The 17,665-nt window shown below is 36.7% G+C and overlaps 1 protein-coding gene across 4 annotated transcripts in view; it reads left to right on the plus strand.

Annotated features, from left to right (window-relative positions):
- Positions 1–471: 471 nt before the first annotated feature.
- LOC124359194 (NFX1-type zinc finger-containing protein 1-like) overlaps positions 472–17,665 on the plus strand; it is a 126,709-nt gene continuing 109,515 nt past the window's right edge. Inside the window, exons 1-2 of one of the 4 annotated variants that reach the window (XM_046811741.1) lie at positions 816–1,164; positions 3,913–4,016. The gene's annotated coding sequence lies outside the window, so the exon portion shown is untranslated. Of the gene's footprint in view, positions 610–811; positions 1,165–3,912; positions 4,017–17,665 lie in introns of those variants that run through there. The other 3 variants (XM_046811744.1, XM_046811745.1, XM_046811740.1) reach the window with 3 other exon arrangements.

Genomic DNA, 17,665 nt, shown 5'->3' on the forward strand with positions numbered 1-17,665 from the left:
AAAATCAACGTCATAACTTAATTCTAAGCAGCCATTTTACGTCCCCAAGACGAATTTCAACGAAGTGGTCGCTAATTTAAACTGTTCGCCGTGTTACGGTTCAGGTTACTTTGCGACGTCACGTGACCGCGCCCTTTAGAAATACCATGATTACACTACACTATCCGAAAGGCCGAGCCCAAAAGTATCGTTTGATACTTTATGATTTAAATGAAAGGACAATTATATTTTTAAAAACAGTCACTTTAATCAATTACATCAATCAATTTAATGTTTGTAGACAAGAATAATGATAACTCTCCTTTTTTCTCCTGCTCCATGCTTTATTTTTTAATATGTCTTAAAATTTCGGGGGGGGGGGGTCCGGACCCCCTGGACCCCCCCCTTCGCTACGCCACTGTTCGTGATGGTCGGCTCACAGGTCTATACAGCTCCTCAGTAACAGCCTTCAATATTTGTAACTGTAACATCAAAAGTGATGGAGAATAAGTAATTGTAACGGAAACGTACAGTTTGTAGATTTAGTAACTGTTACTATTGTGCTAAATGAGTAACCATTACAAAGTACGCAGTACATGAGTCACATTTCTAACACTAACAACATTGAAAGTAAGTTATTAAATATAAATTCGTTCTATAATTGATTACTTCTCCTTGCTTCCAGAATTGTGCATTTTTTTTAAACTTCCATCTAAGCGAATAACAAATACAGATTATGAAAAGAAAATAAGTACCTAATATAAATGAAATCTGGCGGCTGCCATTTTCTTCTTTCCAATAACAGGAAGTGACAATAATACAGCGTAGTTCTCTCAATTGTGAGAGAACTGATAACGAGAACCTAAACATGGAACCGCTTCTACAACCAAGTGCAGATGGTTAAAATTGATATTCTTAATTTTGTCAACTACTCTGTGGTTTGTTTATTGTCGTTCACGAATAGTGACTGTATTTTATTGTTTTGAATGTTTTATTAGTCATAGTTTATCTTTAAGTTATGTGGTTGTGGTAATGATGCAATATCAAATGTGTAGATCAGTTTAGGCTAAATAAGAAGTATTTCGTGGATGAATACGACGTAACTTAAACTATTCTATTTCTCGCATTCTATTCTACACAACAGTTAAGACTAATGGTTAGTTACATCATATGAAAGACGCAATGGTAAGTGTTAATTTGTAGTCTACTGAGAGTAAGTGAATCTTAGGTAAACTATCCTACTATGCCTTTTGACATATTTGGATATTTTATCTTAATACAGTACTGAGGTTAAGTGGTAGAGAGGACTTTATAGTCCTAACTTCGCCTCTAATAAAGTCATTTCATTTCATTTTACTGTATTGAAGCAGGCACAATTGATTGTGCAAGTCTTGTATGGTAGCCACTTTGACTGCAGTATAATAAGAGGCCACCACCACAATAGAATCAGTATGTATACTCTTAAAAACAATAAAGAGTAACTAAATTTTAAACTGTTTTGTTTCTTACATTTTATAGATACACAACATAGATAGTTTTTATATAATGTAATTTGTGTCAAAACTTTTGTTTCTATAGTTTAGACAATCATAAATATAGGTTATGTTGCAAGCCAAGGTGAACAATGTCAAGCAGTAATGAATTGGCCTACTCAGGTAAAAACTTTTTATGGTAGGCCTTTTATTAATTCAAAAAGTATTAACATGTAAGGGCCTATATATTGTTGTGTACAATAATAAATAGTATAAAACCAGTAAAACTAAACGGAAATTAAAATAGAAAGAATAAAGGACAAATGGCTTTTTTGTTTTTTGCTATCTAAAACTAATGAGCACAGTTTTGTAGTATGGGAACAATTTTAAATGTGAAATAATAATTTAATAAATGGTTATTCTATCCACTTCACAATATCTGAATTTAACCACATGTTAAAATAATGACTGGAGTGACAAAAGACAAGTTTCAATTAATTACTTATTGCTATCGTCTTCCTAAACAAAACAGTAAAAGGTCTCAAGGGTTGAAAATTACAAATAATGAAGGTATAGAAATTAAAAGTGGAACTATTTTTAATGTGCAGAGTAATATTTCTTTATTCTACATCTATGTTAGGCGTCATGTGGTGGTGTTGTGACTTTGTCAACCTCGCATTGGTTGCTGCTGACATCAGCTGTTGAGCCGTCTTTGGATACATATTATAATAACAATAATGTTTAAATCAGGGGAATTAGACCCAATCAATGGATGTTTTTGTTAATTTAGACCTTCTGAGAATAAAAATTCACATTGGCCTGACACAGATGCCTCCGGCCATGAGCGCGGGCACTGTTTACCCAGCGTTGATGGCAACAAATGAGAAACATCCCTTGAGGTAGTACCTATCACTGAAAGATCAACTTCTAGGAAGTTAGATCATGAATGCCTCTGACCCTTACTGATAGCTAGAAAACGCGTTGTAACAAAGCAAACAATTTTATAAATTCACCTGACCATAACTTTCTACTATACTGAGAGACCAGTTGTTCCACTTTTAATGTTCTAAAATGCATTATTTGTTATTTACATCCATTAAAACCTTATATTGTTTTGTTCAGGAGGTTGCAATTTAAGTTGATAATGAAAATCTCGTTACAGATGTGGTTAAAAGAAAATATAAAAATAACGCTGAAATATTCAATCTAAGTTTCTAATAACGAATAAATAATGTAAAAAACAAGGAGTTTACTATATAAGCAAAACTAACAAACCATAATTTCATTTTTATATACATACAATCTTCTTACAAACCACCTGTTAACTAACACTGATCACATAAAAATATCTTTTCTTGATTTAAAAATAACACATGATCATACAACGAGCTTATACTCTTACACTGAAAAAACACGGCACATCCAATTAAAAAGGAATAAGTAACTTCCTATTATATTAATTGCTCTCGTAACCCACATTCAAATACGTAAATAACTTGTAAAACTAATTCACATTATTATAGTTGACGTGCCACGGTAGAGTGATGGACACCATGGTTATCCAAAAGGCTCTGAAGGCACCGCACAGGACGATTGTTGGTGCTGTACTAAGCTGTTCTCACCACCAAACACTCATATAAGCTATTAATTGCAGCTAACACTGAACATCATAAATAACAAGAAGCACAGTACATGAATATAACTACAAAATGACATTTTAATATAAATTATTAAAATAAATAGTTATTTGTGATTTGCATCCCATAAAAACCTGTTGTTTTGTTCAGGAGGATGAACAGAATACTGTTTATAATGTTGGAATTTTGATTGGCAACTGTAGCTGCTAATGGCACTGATAGCCTACCTTTGGTGTTTTTCAAAAGTAAAATACTTAAAAAGTAAATCTAATAATCAATTTCATAAAGGCCGAGTATAACAAAAATAACTTGTAAAAGAAACTAGTAGTTGAACAGGCTGAGAGTAAAGCCTCCTGACATCAATGCGGGGCTGCACCTAAAGCCGCAGAATATATAATGAAAAACATTATAGTTACTATCAGTGAAATTAAAAATTCTTAATGCTGATAACTATTGCTTGAGAACTAAAAATATGGTACTTTAGTATTATCTGAAAGCCACTATTTTTGGAAGAGCTTTCCTTAACGGGACCTAAAAACTGCTTTATTAGTAATAACAGGTCATATTTGACTTACTGTGAAAATTACATGTTGTTATGATAATTGGTTATTGTTTTCTGCCTCTCCAAAGAAAGCGATAATAGTGAGAAGGAGGTCTTTCTGTCCTTGTTTACTGTTTGTTACTACGCTATATAAGTAGAGTTAGTTTAGGTCATCATAAATATGTTGCTAGTATTACCAAAGTTAAACATAACCTTTACGAGCACGGTACATGTTCTGAGCTTGAGTTTGGGGCTCTCAGGGATGTTTTTCTTTTTTCACCAGATATGTGGGGTGTAGCCCTTAAGGTGCCGCTGTAGCCCGCACTGATGGCCAGGGACATTTTTGATCAGTACTTGCCCGACATCTGAAAAGTTGGACGATCTGAGGTATATATAGATATGTAGTAGCATTGATCTGCGGTGCTAAACACACTATTTCATTTTGAAAAGCAGGGACACCATGACCATATTATTTTATAAATGGCATTCCTGAGATAAGCAATAGTCACTGAAAGATATTCCAATCTCTAGATTCATTTATGATTTAAGATCAAGTTTCAAAATCTGGCTGATCCTGAAGTTGGAGAGTGAAACTGTTTTTTATAAGTACCATCTGAAATATCTCAAATTTCTCTCCTATTTTTCAGGGTATTTTATTGAATAGTTCTAACAATGTCAGTAACAGTTGAACTATTTAGGGCCAGTGTGGAGAAATAATAAGTCTAAAGGAAAACTAAATTCGAAGTCCTTAGCTTTTCACACTTATGATGTAATAAATTATCACATTTTACTGTAGTTCATTAAAGTTATAATAAAAACAAACCCAGACAAAGAAAGGCTTCTGCATGTAACATGACATTTTAGAAACGTAACAGACTTTGAGAGATGAATAACAACAAAAATTTACTATCCATAAAAGTATCAAATTTTTCCATTAGGGGACCGAAAGAGGCTGATCAAAACAATTTTTTTAAATTCTCTGCCATTATTGATATGGAAGCAAATCCAAAAATATTTTTCATTATAATCTAAATTGCACCTCCATTCATATTTAATTATTTAATTCCCTCATTCCCAAACAACGCAAAACCCCCACCCTTACATTGGCTTAAAGCAAAATAAATCACTCAAGAAATGGTATTCTAGTTGAAACTATTAAATGGTGTCGTTATTAAAGAGATGTTTTGTAATAATCATCGCTTGTGGGTTACTTTGCCAGCTGACAGATTTAAAATGTTAGTATTATTAGTAGAGGCCTGAGAGTTCTGGTGCAGAATTTTGAATTTTGTGTTTTTTATGTAATTTGTTGTGTTTTGCAGAATTATTTTGGAAGGGGGCACCGATAATCCCACACTTAAGTCTTATTTTACAATGTTGGCTTCTGTTTTGTGTCCTACTTTTAAAAAATGTATTAGGTTAGAAGTTTGTTATCACGCTTCCACGTTGACACTCACCTGCCGCCATTCGTTTGGTGCGGGTCCTCGCTCTTCATGTCACCAACAACTTGTGGTGAAGGCTCCAACAGTTCCTTCTCACCGCTTGACGACTGTCTCAAACTGCTACTCCTCACAACGCCCACATAACTATCAAACTGGAGTGTGACAGGTGTCAGTTCTAGAGTGTCGTTTAGCAATGAAGGTTCTTGTCAGTGTCGTTCAACACTCGGCTTGGCTACATCCGTTGCTAGTCCACAGCCACTGTGTCGCCGAAGTTCTCATATTGCTCTAAACTCAAGCTCTTGATCTTCGACAAGATTTTAGCACACAGTGCAGTCTTACCGTCCCCACCGAGGTGCTGGTCATGTCTAGTGAACAATCTCTGAACCAAAATGGAAACATAAACAATTTGCACGCCGTCTTCCTGAACTCTTTATAGCTGTCTTCTAAGTCAGATCATGGCCATGAAACAGATTGGCTGTGACATAGGATTTTGTTGTGTTGGGACTTGACATGTTTTTCAATCTGTTTTATGAAACAAACATGGTTTAAACTGTTTTTTCTTTGACTTCAATATCATTGTTTCCAGCTATGATAACGACTGAATATTATTTTCTATAAATGTTAGTCATATCTGTACTATTTTTTAGTACATACTCCAATCGTGCTCCTGAATTTGCACCAACACTTTGTCACCATTAGTTATTTGGTTTTGTATAAATATAGACAGGCCTTTGGTATGGCTGTCACCGAAAATATTAATGTTAAAACTGTTTTGCTTGATATGGTGGACGTTGACAGACATTTACCATACTAGAGATTCTTCTAGTCAGTTTACTTACTACTATTTCCTTGTTTGCATATTTTAACTTCACTGTGTCAATATTCCTTTCGCAGATCCCCTCCGTCATTACACACTCTCCTTCTTCAAGAGCCGAGAAACTATTTGTAATGTTGAGATGTTCAGGATAAATTGAGTAATCAGGGTTTCTCATTTTTATCTTCTTCCATTATATCTATTTCCCTATCAAATTTTTCATTTCATCTTGTAATATTTAACATTTTATACTGTAAATTGTTGGACATGGGCACATTCTGTTTGTTTGTGTTGAATTTATTTCTGTTTCTTCCTCATTTGTTAGAGTTCATGAACATTTTTTTTGTTTCAAATTTTTATTTTTTTTTTAGCTTCCTCTAAGTGTCTTGTAAGATCTTGTATCTTGTCCACAAATTAAATTGTAGGAAAGTTAATTCTTTTATTCGAGTAACTAGATTGTACTTGCTTTTTAAATGGTTGCCTTCAGTCTAACATGCCGTATCGTAGGCCTATTTTAAAAAAAGGCTCTGCGACAGAAGAGGCGAGCCACCAGTTGAGAGTCAAGCGGGTGAGGCGCATATGACGAGGGTGTTGTAGTCGTGGAAGACGCGGGAGATGCATGGCTCATTGTAGATGGGGAAGTAGAAGTTGCCGCATAACTAGAGCATGCATTCTGACTGGGTGATCCCTGGTATGTTTCTCATGTGGAATTGTAATAATTTTTGTTTTACAAGCGTCAGTTCTAATTCACACATTACATGAGCGGCCTTGACAGTGTCTGTTAACATCTCCATTGGCAAGAATCAAGAACTTTATTAGTCATTAGACATACAATGATGCATTAGACTTCATCATAGCTAAATTACTATTTAATTGCTATTACATAAATGCTTCTAGTTCATTTCTATCTTTAAGAAAGGAACAAAAGTCTGATCCAAAAATATTTTTTATTTCCTTCTATTGGCAGAAAGCAGTTTGTGTGCAATGACAACTCAATGTCTGATCTCAGAACTGTGACCTATGGAGTTCCGCAAGGATCAATTCTTGGCCCACTACTTTTTATTGTGTTCATAAAACATTAAAACTGTATTGCTACATTGCAAATTTTACTGTTATGCTGATGACTTACAAATCTACTCACACTTTAACATTATCTATGTAGACCAAAGTGTAAAGTGTATGAAAGAAGAAAAAAAAAACGAACACAGTTTGTACATAGATTTTGTTTTTCCCATCTAACTTTTTTGTTCTTGTAAATAGAAAAAAATGCATAGGAAGTAATTTGTTTAGAATAAAATTGTGTATATTCTGTGAATATGGCATTATTTTGTATCTCCAGTAGTTTCAAAGTGACTGACAGTAGAACTTAAAAATGATTTTTTCTAAAAGAAAATCTTTACACATCTACAATTATATTCATCTTAAAATAAAAATAAGGAACCAAATATCATATTTATTCTTATTCTATAGTTCATAAGGAAAACAAAAATATATTATGTTGCTAGGTTATCACTTAGACAATATTTTCTAAAAATAAGTTTAACGATCACGGCAATTTACACGAAAACGGCCTGCCACTGAGACCACAAATGACCGCCACTTAAAGGGTTAACTACTGCAACTCTGTAATCAATGACATGACTGTAGCCCTTTGCATTAAACTACAAAGAGCACAAAATTACTGCATTTTCTTTCTAATTTATGTCGAAGGGATCATGTTACGCCATATTTTATTCAGTTATAAATTCTAGCTGATTCAAGATCGATTCGCAATTTGTCATTGTACTAGTGCAAGAAAAACTCGTCTGGTGCACTAAGTCTCAGAATTCCAATACACAGAACCACAACCTATAACCGATCCTTTACCGTTACTGCCTGTAGATTATGGAACTCCATACCAGATTCTGTCAAAAAAATGAGAGCCGGGAACAGTTTGTGGCGGAGCTGATCGTGGCAGGCGGCGGGGCTACTCTTTGAATCGTGACTGGGTGAATGGAATATTGTGTTAGTAAGTTTTAATTAATAAGCCGTATTTTGTACTATTAATTAGTATGTATACGGTTCTAATTTCCTCAGTTAAAAAGTGTTCCTATTCTATTCAATTCCATATCATATCAATGATTGCAGAAAATTAAAAAAATAGTTTTGATGAGCCTCTATAGGTACCTAATGGAAACCTTAGATATTTTTATGGACGAAGTGACCCTTCTTTTACAAATTCTTTTTCAAAACAACATATATTTTATTGTTATGGGTGATTTTAACATAGACTTACTACATGTAATAGATATTAAATTAAGAAGGTTAGGGGATTTGTTGGAAACATCCAACCAGCACTGTTCCGTCAACTTGCCAACAAGGGTGACAACTACCGCTATAGACAATAGACAATACACAATCACTACCACCGTGATTGACAACATTGCCACTAACATTCCATCTGTGGATGTATCATTGATTGTCTCTAACCGCGACGCACAGCTGGTTTTTTTTTCCCCTTGGGGCGGCCTACTGCCATGCACTTAAGCTTCAAGGGCTTTTTGCGCACCCCGGAAACACACCATGAGGCCCACCAGTCTACAACTTCACCAGTTCAACAAACCGCCGAAAACAACCTATCAAGTCCTCCTGGGAAAATTCACCACCCCTGTCCAAAATACCAAAGATGGCATACCGCTCTCTTGCTATTGCAATCAAAGAGCAGGTGCTCAGCTGGTTACTGTGACTGAAAGTGCACCTGCCACTCTCCTGCCTCAGACTGTCATTGGCCGAGTTACTTGACCCAGGAATATTTGCGTGTTATGCTCATTATTGAAAGACAAGACTTAGAACTGTCTCGAGAATTGTTTCGGAACTGATGAAATGTTAGAGGCATTTAATAAAGTATTATTGTACTACCTGGACAACCATACTACATACATGAGGTTAAGTGGTAGAGAGGACTTTATAGTCCTAACTTCGCCTCTAATAAAGACATTTTTCATTTAATTTAATTTCATACTACTAAAAAACGAAAAATCGATCGAGTACTGATAGTTGAATTACACTCGGAACATTAGTTTCGAGGTCTAAGTTAAAAAAATATCAGATTTCAAAATATCAACCAATCAAAGTTTTTATTAAGGGGGCTAAAGCTTTTAACCCTTCCCATGCCGTTGACGGATATATCAGAATGGTAGACTTCGACTAAAACTCCCAAACACGAGTATATCCGATATTGCACATTGTGTCTCTTGGATAGTTTTTAGTTCACAAAAGATAAGGAATTGATCTAATAACTAGTAGTTCATATAATTTATCGGTTTCATTAGTTTGTACCAACAATTTTAATTTAGATCAAATTCACAAAATAGTAAAATGTTATTTTTATCAATAAATATGCAAATTTTAACTAAATTTCTCTGTTTAATACTTTTTATATGTATAATAATAAATTTGCTTTGAACTTAAAGAAAAATAAATTTTATATGTCTTGGCATTATAGGGAAATCAATGGATTTATTAGTGGCATGTGAAGGGTTAAAGTAAATAACAAATTAAAATCGTCTAATAATATATCCTCAACCACTTGGAGTATTATTAACATTTAGAAAGCAAAAATACAGACTGTGTTTTCTATAGAACTGACTGTAGAAGGAAATACCATCAAGGATCCCATTCTGGTTGCTGATATATAGAGTAATGTAATGGTGATGAGTGGCGGAATGCCACAAGTTAAAGCAAAGATCGGCGATGAATCAATCACCATCAAGGCCCAAAAAGGCTGCCCTCAGGGAGGGGTTCTGTCTCCGCTCCTGTGGGCAATGACGGTTGATGACCTAACTAAAGCAGAGATGAGGTTCTACTATGCTATGCTGACGAACTAGTGCTTATGGTCAAAGGGTAAAACAAAGACATGCTGGAACGCCTTATTCAAGAAGGATAAAATTTCATAAGCAACTGGTGTCATGGGGAAGGTCTTCGGATTAACCCATCAAAAACAAACATGATAACCTTAACCAGGAAACGAAAGTTCCAGCTTGTAAAACCTGTCCAGGAAGGAATCGGTATAAAACAATCAAAAGTAGTCAAGTCTGCTTTTTAGGAGGGCTACTATCTACTTGACAGCATCCGAGGGAACTCCGGATCGTTCCATAGCTGCCTCCATGGATAGGTATGCTACTCTGCCGAAAGCTCCTTCAATATCCGTAACCACGCTGTCCAGGGCTTCCTTTTCATTGAAGATGTTCTCTACCACTTCCACTAGGCTGTGAAGAGTGGTGGTATTGATTTACCTTCTACGTACTTGTGTTGAGATAGACTGAGTGGGTGTACTTGTAAGGTTTCATCCCTAATGTGTCTATTGATTATTTTTTTCCATAGTTTTTACCATGTAGGAGGTTAGGCTTATAGGTCTATACGAGTTGGGTTGAGTCGGATTCCTATCTTTTTTCCGCACAAATACCACAACTGTCGTCCTCCAGTTCTTTGAAATAAATCCTAGGGCGTGTCTGCTTCTGAACAGAATAGTCAGAGTATTTCATAAGATGTCCAGGCCTTCTTAAAGAAAGCCTGGAAAAACTCCATCAGCCCCAGGAGATTTAAATGGTTTAAAGCATCTTATTGTCCATTTAATTCTTTCATATGTGAATATTCTTTTTGACCGCTGTTTGGACTACTTCCCGACCAGATTTCTCCCCGACTAGAGAATACGAATCCTCATTTCGAGTTAAAAAACTGCTCGGAAAGTGCGTTTTCAACAGCAGCTCTAAAGTCTCCTTCTTGTTCACTGTAAGGACACCATTGGTCTTTATTAAGGATCCCATTGGGTTAGAGTGATCGTGTTTTTGCAAAGATTCCTCCAGGTTCTTTCATTTTTCCTAATTTCTTTGTTTTATTCATTTAGCGCATGAAGATAAGGGATCCAGTCATCTGTACTTTTTGCCCTTTTTAATAATTCCCGAGTTTTGTTTTTAAGTGATTCTAACCTCCAAGGCACATCTTTCTTATCCTTTTTTGTCTGTGAACACAGTTTTTCTCATAGGCCTTTATGATAGCTTGTTCAACTAGTTGAGCAGACCTTTTAACTCAAGTGCATTTTACTAGTAGGGTTCTATTTCCTCTAACTCTTTGGCTAGGAACACTCAGTTTCCCCTCCAGTAGGTGGATTTAAGAACCCTGTAAGTCATGGTCACCTCAACTACTATCTCTATATCGAACCTAATGGGGCAGTGGTCCAAAAGTGAGACCACCTTACTATGCTTATATTTTTGTTTATAACCTTATCTAAACAAATTTATATGAAGAACTTCTTTTCTAGTTCTTGTAATAAAAGTGCGACTATACCCTCTATTTTCTAGAACCGAATCGTTTAAGAACATAAACTGTAGGAGTTCCTCACCTCTTGGGTTTATGTTAGTACTTCCCCAGAAAGTGTGATGAGCATTACAGTCACAGCCGAGAATGAGAGCTACACCTCTCTCTGCAGTGCTACAGTAATCTTTCTATTTCCACTGGTGAGCAGTTTGTTAAAGGTTTGGGAAAGTAAGCTGAGGCTATGATTATCTATTTTTCCCCTTGTTGTGAGACTACTTTCACAGACACCGCCACCATGTCTTTTGAAATTAGATCTGTAACAGGGGAAGCTGGTATATGTTTTGAAATTAAAACATGCTCTTGGATTTTCAATTGAACGGTCATATATGAGATGATCCTCTGACGTGACGTCTTTTGATCCAAGGTTTCTGGATTAGGGCGATATCCAGGCCTATTGTGATAAACCTCCTACTCAAGATATCAGTTGTGCCCTTGGTATAGTGAAGGTTTATCTGTATGAGGCACATACTTTCGCCTGTTTACTACCTCCCCTGGTGGTCCATCCCTGTCCATCCTCTTAGAGTGTTTGGGGACAGTGCCCCCTTTTCTTTCCCTTGCCGAAACAGATGGTCCTTTCAGAGAGGGTTTCTTCTTCAGGAAGAGGAAGCAAGTTGGTTTTTCTTTTTTAACCGCTGTGCTGACTTCTGGAATAGACCTCTCAGGTAAGGTATATACAAATTGCTCTGATACCTTTTCGGTCTCTTTCACTTCCATCTCCTTATTGGTGTTCTTTTCTTTGGTGACGGCCTCAGTTTTTTCTGAAGTCTCCCTCACCTTTTTTGGTTTCTCAGTGTTCCCCGGGTGTTTTTTTCTTTAGTGTTCAATGAATTTTCCCAAACTTGTAGCTGATCCATGGACCCTCTTTTTCAAACTTGCTTGCTGTAGCGCAGTCGACTGCTAGGGTAAGCAGCACTGACTTACCTTTGTCACTTCTACACAGGACATTCCATTCACCAACTGATAGCTCTTTGTTTTGTGCTGTCAAAAACTTCATTATCTTATCAGTGAATTCATTTATACTATTTAGAAAATAGGCAGTCTCGATTCTTGCACGAGGAATTTCTCCCTCATGTACAATCCTCAGACTGGCCCCTTCCCAAGGTTTAAGGGAATCTTGCTTTCCTTTCAGCCATTCTGCTGTGTTATAACTTTTACAAGTGAAAATCAGGACTCGCTTCCAGGATTAAGTTCTGAATATCTTCCATCTGTTCAGATGAGAGTAGGGTTTCAGAAAAATCAGAGTGTAATATTCCCACCGTTATGCCCTCTGCAGCTTGTTTATAAGATGGTTTTGTGGGGTAATGCAGATTGCTCCTTTCGTGACCCCTGTCTCACATCATTCCTTGTTTTATTTCTCTAATGAGCTTCCGGAGTGGAGCCATCAGAATGAGGTTGGGTATAGTTATAGAAAAGTATAGTAGAGGCAGTGGCGGCTTTAGCGGGTGGGCTCGGGCCCACCCATATTTTTAAGAACATGACGTAATCAACAGGAAGCATTCTCGAAAAACAAGTTTTGTTTTGTTTATATTCAGAGCAACTCGAGAAAAAAGTTATAAGCTATACAGGTTAAACATTTATTTTATGTTATAAGCATCTTGTGAACAGCTAAGTTTTCATTGTAGCTAAAGATAAACTAAACTTTAAAGTGTTATTGTTACGAAGAGCCTAAATTGTAAATAATATAAAATGAAAGATCACTGAGAACTTACAACTAGTGTTAGTGAAAGTGGACACTTTTAGGAGGTCATAATTGTAGAATTCATTTGTTTATGTGCTACAACCAATTAATGGATAAATATTTGCGTAAAAGAAAGAAATCCTCTAATAATTATAATTAGTCAGTTCAAACAGACATAGAATCTGATGATGGCAGGCCTAAACTGAGTTGCATTTCTGAAACATTTGAGCAACAAAGAAGAAAAACATTAAATTGGATCTGCCTTGTACCTGTAAAACATAAATGGTAGTCATGTTGTCTTTCTTGATTTGAGTTCAGTTGTGACAATGGGCCCAAACAGCCCAGTAGTAAGGTTTCACGGTGCAACACTAGTTGGAAACAAAGATCGTTTCAGAGATTGTGGTACGAAAGATGCTCTTGGATAGAATATTCAATTAAAAATAATTCGGTTTTTTGCTTTGTCTGTAGACATTTTTCTACACAGGGCCAATTACTTAAAGATGTGTTAGTTAAAACTGGTTACAATGATTGGAAACATTTAGTAAGTGTGGTGACAAGACATGAAAATTCCAATGTCCACAAAGCATGTTTATCTAAATACCATGGATGGAAATCTTCCAAAAAGACTGGTGTGGTGACTACAAAAATTAACTAACAACTCGCCAAAGAAATAAAAAAAAAATAGAGAATCCTTAAGTCAATTATTAGAAGCATTATATTTTGCGGAAGTCAAAACATTGTATTGTGCGGGTACCGCGAAACTGAGCTAAAAGATTAAAAAGATAGGACAGAATAGTGGCTCTATTGAGTCAGACAGAGCTGATTCCGAAAGTAATATTACAACCAAAAGGTCTAACAAATGAAGTAACAAACTAAACAAAGGCAATTTGAAAGAACAGCTAAGACTTCTCTGCATTGAAAATTGAACCTTAGACCAAAATATTAAAAGCGTGCCATAAATGCAACATATTTATCACAAATGATACAAAATGATATTATACTGGCTACTAGCACACTAATTACCTACTGATCAAATTATTTCTGAAATTAAAGCAGGTAGCAATGATTACAGTATAATAATTGACGAGTCTCGTGATGAGGGTTACTGCGAACAGATGAGTGTATTGCAGATATATTCACGATTCTAAAGTAAATGAACGATTTCTTAGGTATGTTCAAGAAATCAGAAATCAGAAAACTTTATTCAATTTCATCAAGAAAAGAATAGGTGTCAAAGTATTACAATATGAAATAATTTACATTACATGTCATGTTTTAATGAAAATTGTTTATTGAAGTCTTGAACTCGTCAAGGGTGTAGATGGATCTGTCTTTGAGCTAATTTAGCAGTCTTCCTTTTAAGGTTTTGGAGTCACAATTTTTGAAGTCTTGAGGAAGTAAGTTGAACAGCTTTGCCTCAGCGTAGCAAGGTTTCTTGGAGAAAAGTGCTGTCCTGTGTATCGGTAGGGAGAAGTCATTACCATGTCGCGTGTGATGATCATGGACAGCACTCATTCTGGGCAAGTTCCCACGTGAGGCTGCGTGATTGATGATCTCGATGATGTAGATGGACACCACTGTGAGAATTCCAAGAGACTTGAAGGCTTCTCTACAGCTATCCCGAGGTTGAAGACCAGCCATGACCCGAACAGCACGCTTCTGCGCAATAAGGACTCGTTCAAGGTTGTCCATTGTAGAGCCTCCCCAGAGGATTATCCCATAACGAAGGTGGGATTCAAAGATGGCATGATATGCAATTTTTGTTGCAGTTGATGTGGCTACTGCCTTGATTCTCTTCAATGCAAAAACTGCAGAATTGAGTCTAGAGCATAACTGATCTACATGATCTTTCCAGGAAAGACATTCGTCCAGTATAACACCCAAATGTTTGGTTGTCCCAACCCTTTGTAAGTCTGGAGGCTCAGTCAACTCATCTTTCAGCCTTCCCAGTGCTAAGAGTTTTGTCTTAGAGGAGTTAAAAACAAGATCATTGCTATCACAATACTGTTGTGCCATGCTTACTGAAATATAGGTGTTAATATCTAAGAGCTCAGAAGAGTTACTGCCAGTCAACAGGACAGTGTCGTCAGCAAACATGATTGTATAACATTGATTTTCGAGGTATTTTGGCAAATCTGAAGTGAAAAGTACAAACAAGACCGGGCCCAAAACCGAACCTTGAGGTACACCTCGTTTGACCATTTGTGGTTTGGACCTTACAGTTCTCTCAAATCCACACTGCACTTGTTTTATCTCGACTATCTGGCATCTCTCGCTGAGATAACTTTGAAACCACCTCAGTGTGCTTCCCTCAAAGCCCAGAGATTCGATCTTTTGAATTATTAATCTGTGATCTAGGGAGTCAAAACGCTTTGCTGAGGTCAAGAAAAACACTTGTAACAGTGATTCCTTTCTCAAGGTTGTCTATAATTTGTTCTACTAGGTCAATTAGTGCACTTGTGGTTGATTTTCCGGATATGAAACCGTGTTGTCTTTCAGGTAGAAGGTTGTTGATATTTAAGTAATCCAAGAGCCTTACCAATACTATTTTTTCAATAATTTTAGAAATAGTTGGAACAAGAGATATGGGTCTGTAATTTTGAACCTCCTGTTTGCTTCCATTTTTGTGGAGAGGATACACTTTAGATGTTTTTAATTTTGTAGGAAATTCACCCTGAGACAGAGACTTATTAATTATGTTGGTAAGAGGCTTGCTAATCTCATTAATACATAACTTTATCATCTTAGAGTTAATACCATCAACCCCCGTAGACGATGTTGATTTCAGCGAAGAAACAATATTTAAGACCTCCTAATGTGACGCAAGCGGCCAGTTGGCAACTGTTTCTCCTTGAAAAGAGTTATTCAACTGAGCAACATGTGATCTTCGAGTGTTAGTATTGTGTAACAAATTCTCAGCTGCAGTGGCAAAAAATGTATTGAAGTGTTCAGTTACTTTGTCAAGATCACTGTCCACCTCTCCTGAAATTTCCAGCCGCCAAGTGGTCACTGGGGTTTCCGTAGAGGATGATCTCTCGTGGTTGATGATGCTCCAGATGGCTTTTGATTTGTTGTCGGATCTAGTGATGGAGGTCTCATTTGCCTCTTGTCTTAAAGTCCTCAGTTTCAGGTCGTAATCCTTCTTCCTTTGAAAGGCAATTACTTTATCCTCTTCTCTTCCGCTTGACATAAAGCTTTCTTGAGCCTCAATGAAGCTTTTCTTGAGCTCTATAGCATCTGGATGGTAGGTTACTTGAGGCTTGGTTCCGGTTGGTTTTCTTCGAGACGTCTTAAGAGGACAGGCAATGTCCAGAGCAGCTGAAAATGTGGCTATAAAGTTAGAGTAGGCACGTTCTGCACTGTTTTCTTGGTAGACTCTTTCCCATGATTGCAGTGCAAGCAGGCTTTTCAGATGTGAAAGATTGTCTTCATTTAAGTGCCTTCTAATTGAGGTTGAAGACTTTTTAAGGCGAGATGGAACTTCCAAGAAACACAGCTGTCCAGTATGATCAGAAATGCCTGTGTTTGTTACTTGAACTCTTACTTCATGAGGCTTTAGGTTGGTGCATACAAGATCGATGGAGGTGGCAGAGGTACTAGTTATTCTGGTAGGGGGTAGTGGTAATCTTGAGATATTCAGAGAAGCAAGCATTTCACATAGAGCCGTATTCTCTCTTGAAGCTGTTAAATTGTTGATGTTGAAGTCTCCGAAAATGCAGATCCTACTGTTGTTTGTGGGTATTTTCTCTAGTGCATCAGCTAAGTGCAACAATGAGATGTCAAGAGAAGCATTCAGAGGACGGTAAATTCCAAGTATGTAAAGATGTTTTCTCCTATCCAAAGTTACCTTTACCGCACACATTTCGCAACGGAGCTCTTCACAATGGCTGCTTAAGTCGAAACATTCTGCCTCATTAGCCATATTTTTTCTTTTGTATATGGCCACACCCCCTTTCAGGTGATTTTCTCTGCAGTATGTAGCAACCAAAATGTAATTAGCAGGCACACGTTTTCCAGAGTAGTCAGATTCAGTCCATGTTCTGTGAGTACAACAAAGTCGGGTTTATCCAAGTCGAGATGGTTCAATCTGTCAATTTTATTACCAAGTCTGTCAACATTTTGATGAAAGACTACTGTATTCTGCCGTGATGAAAGACTGTTGTGGCCCAAGTTGAGCTTACAAACGTTTTGTCTCGAGTTTTTTTTCTCTGAATGGGGTCTAAAAAATGCTGAATGTTGTGGGACTCGATTGGTTTTATAAGGGGTGGTGTGACTAGGGTTTGGGTGGAAGTTTCTTCAGATCGTGGAATATCTTGCCTGAGTTCAGAGTCATTGGACCGTTGGCAAATAGAGATTTTGTTATCTTGATCCTTGAGGCTGGGATTTCTTGTAGTTGACACATTTTCCATGTTTGAATTGATAGCCCAGGAAAATCTCTTCGTAGGTATAAGAGAGGAATCATTTCTGAACGATAAAGCATCCTCAATATTTTTCAGAAAGAACTCCTCTAACGTCTCCCCAGATGCTAACTTCTTTGCTGTGTAAGGAGATAAAGGCATCTTTTGTCCAAGATTGGTCCCTTGTTCTTGTGAAGAGTTTTTGTCCCAGTTCAGTTTTTTAGGCGAGGTTTGTCTGTCTTCTCCTCCTGTTTCGACCTGAGTCAGTCTTGTTGACGATGTTGGTCTGTCTTCTTCTGTTATGGATTGAATCAGTTTTTTCGGTGAGGTTTGTCTGTCTCCTCCTGTTATGG

This window comes from Homalodisca vitripennis, chromosome 4 (assembly GCF_021130785.1).
Source record: "Homalodisca vitripennis isolate AUS2020 chromosome 4, UT_GWSS_2.1, whole genome shotgun sequence".
Taxonomy (NCBI): Eukaryota; Metazoa; Arthropoda; class Insecta; order Hemiptera; family Cicadellidae; genus Homalodisca; species Homalodisca vitripennis.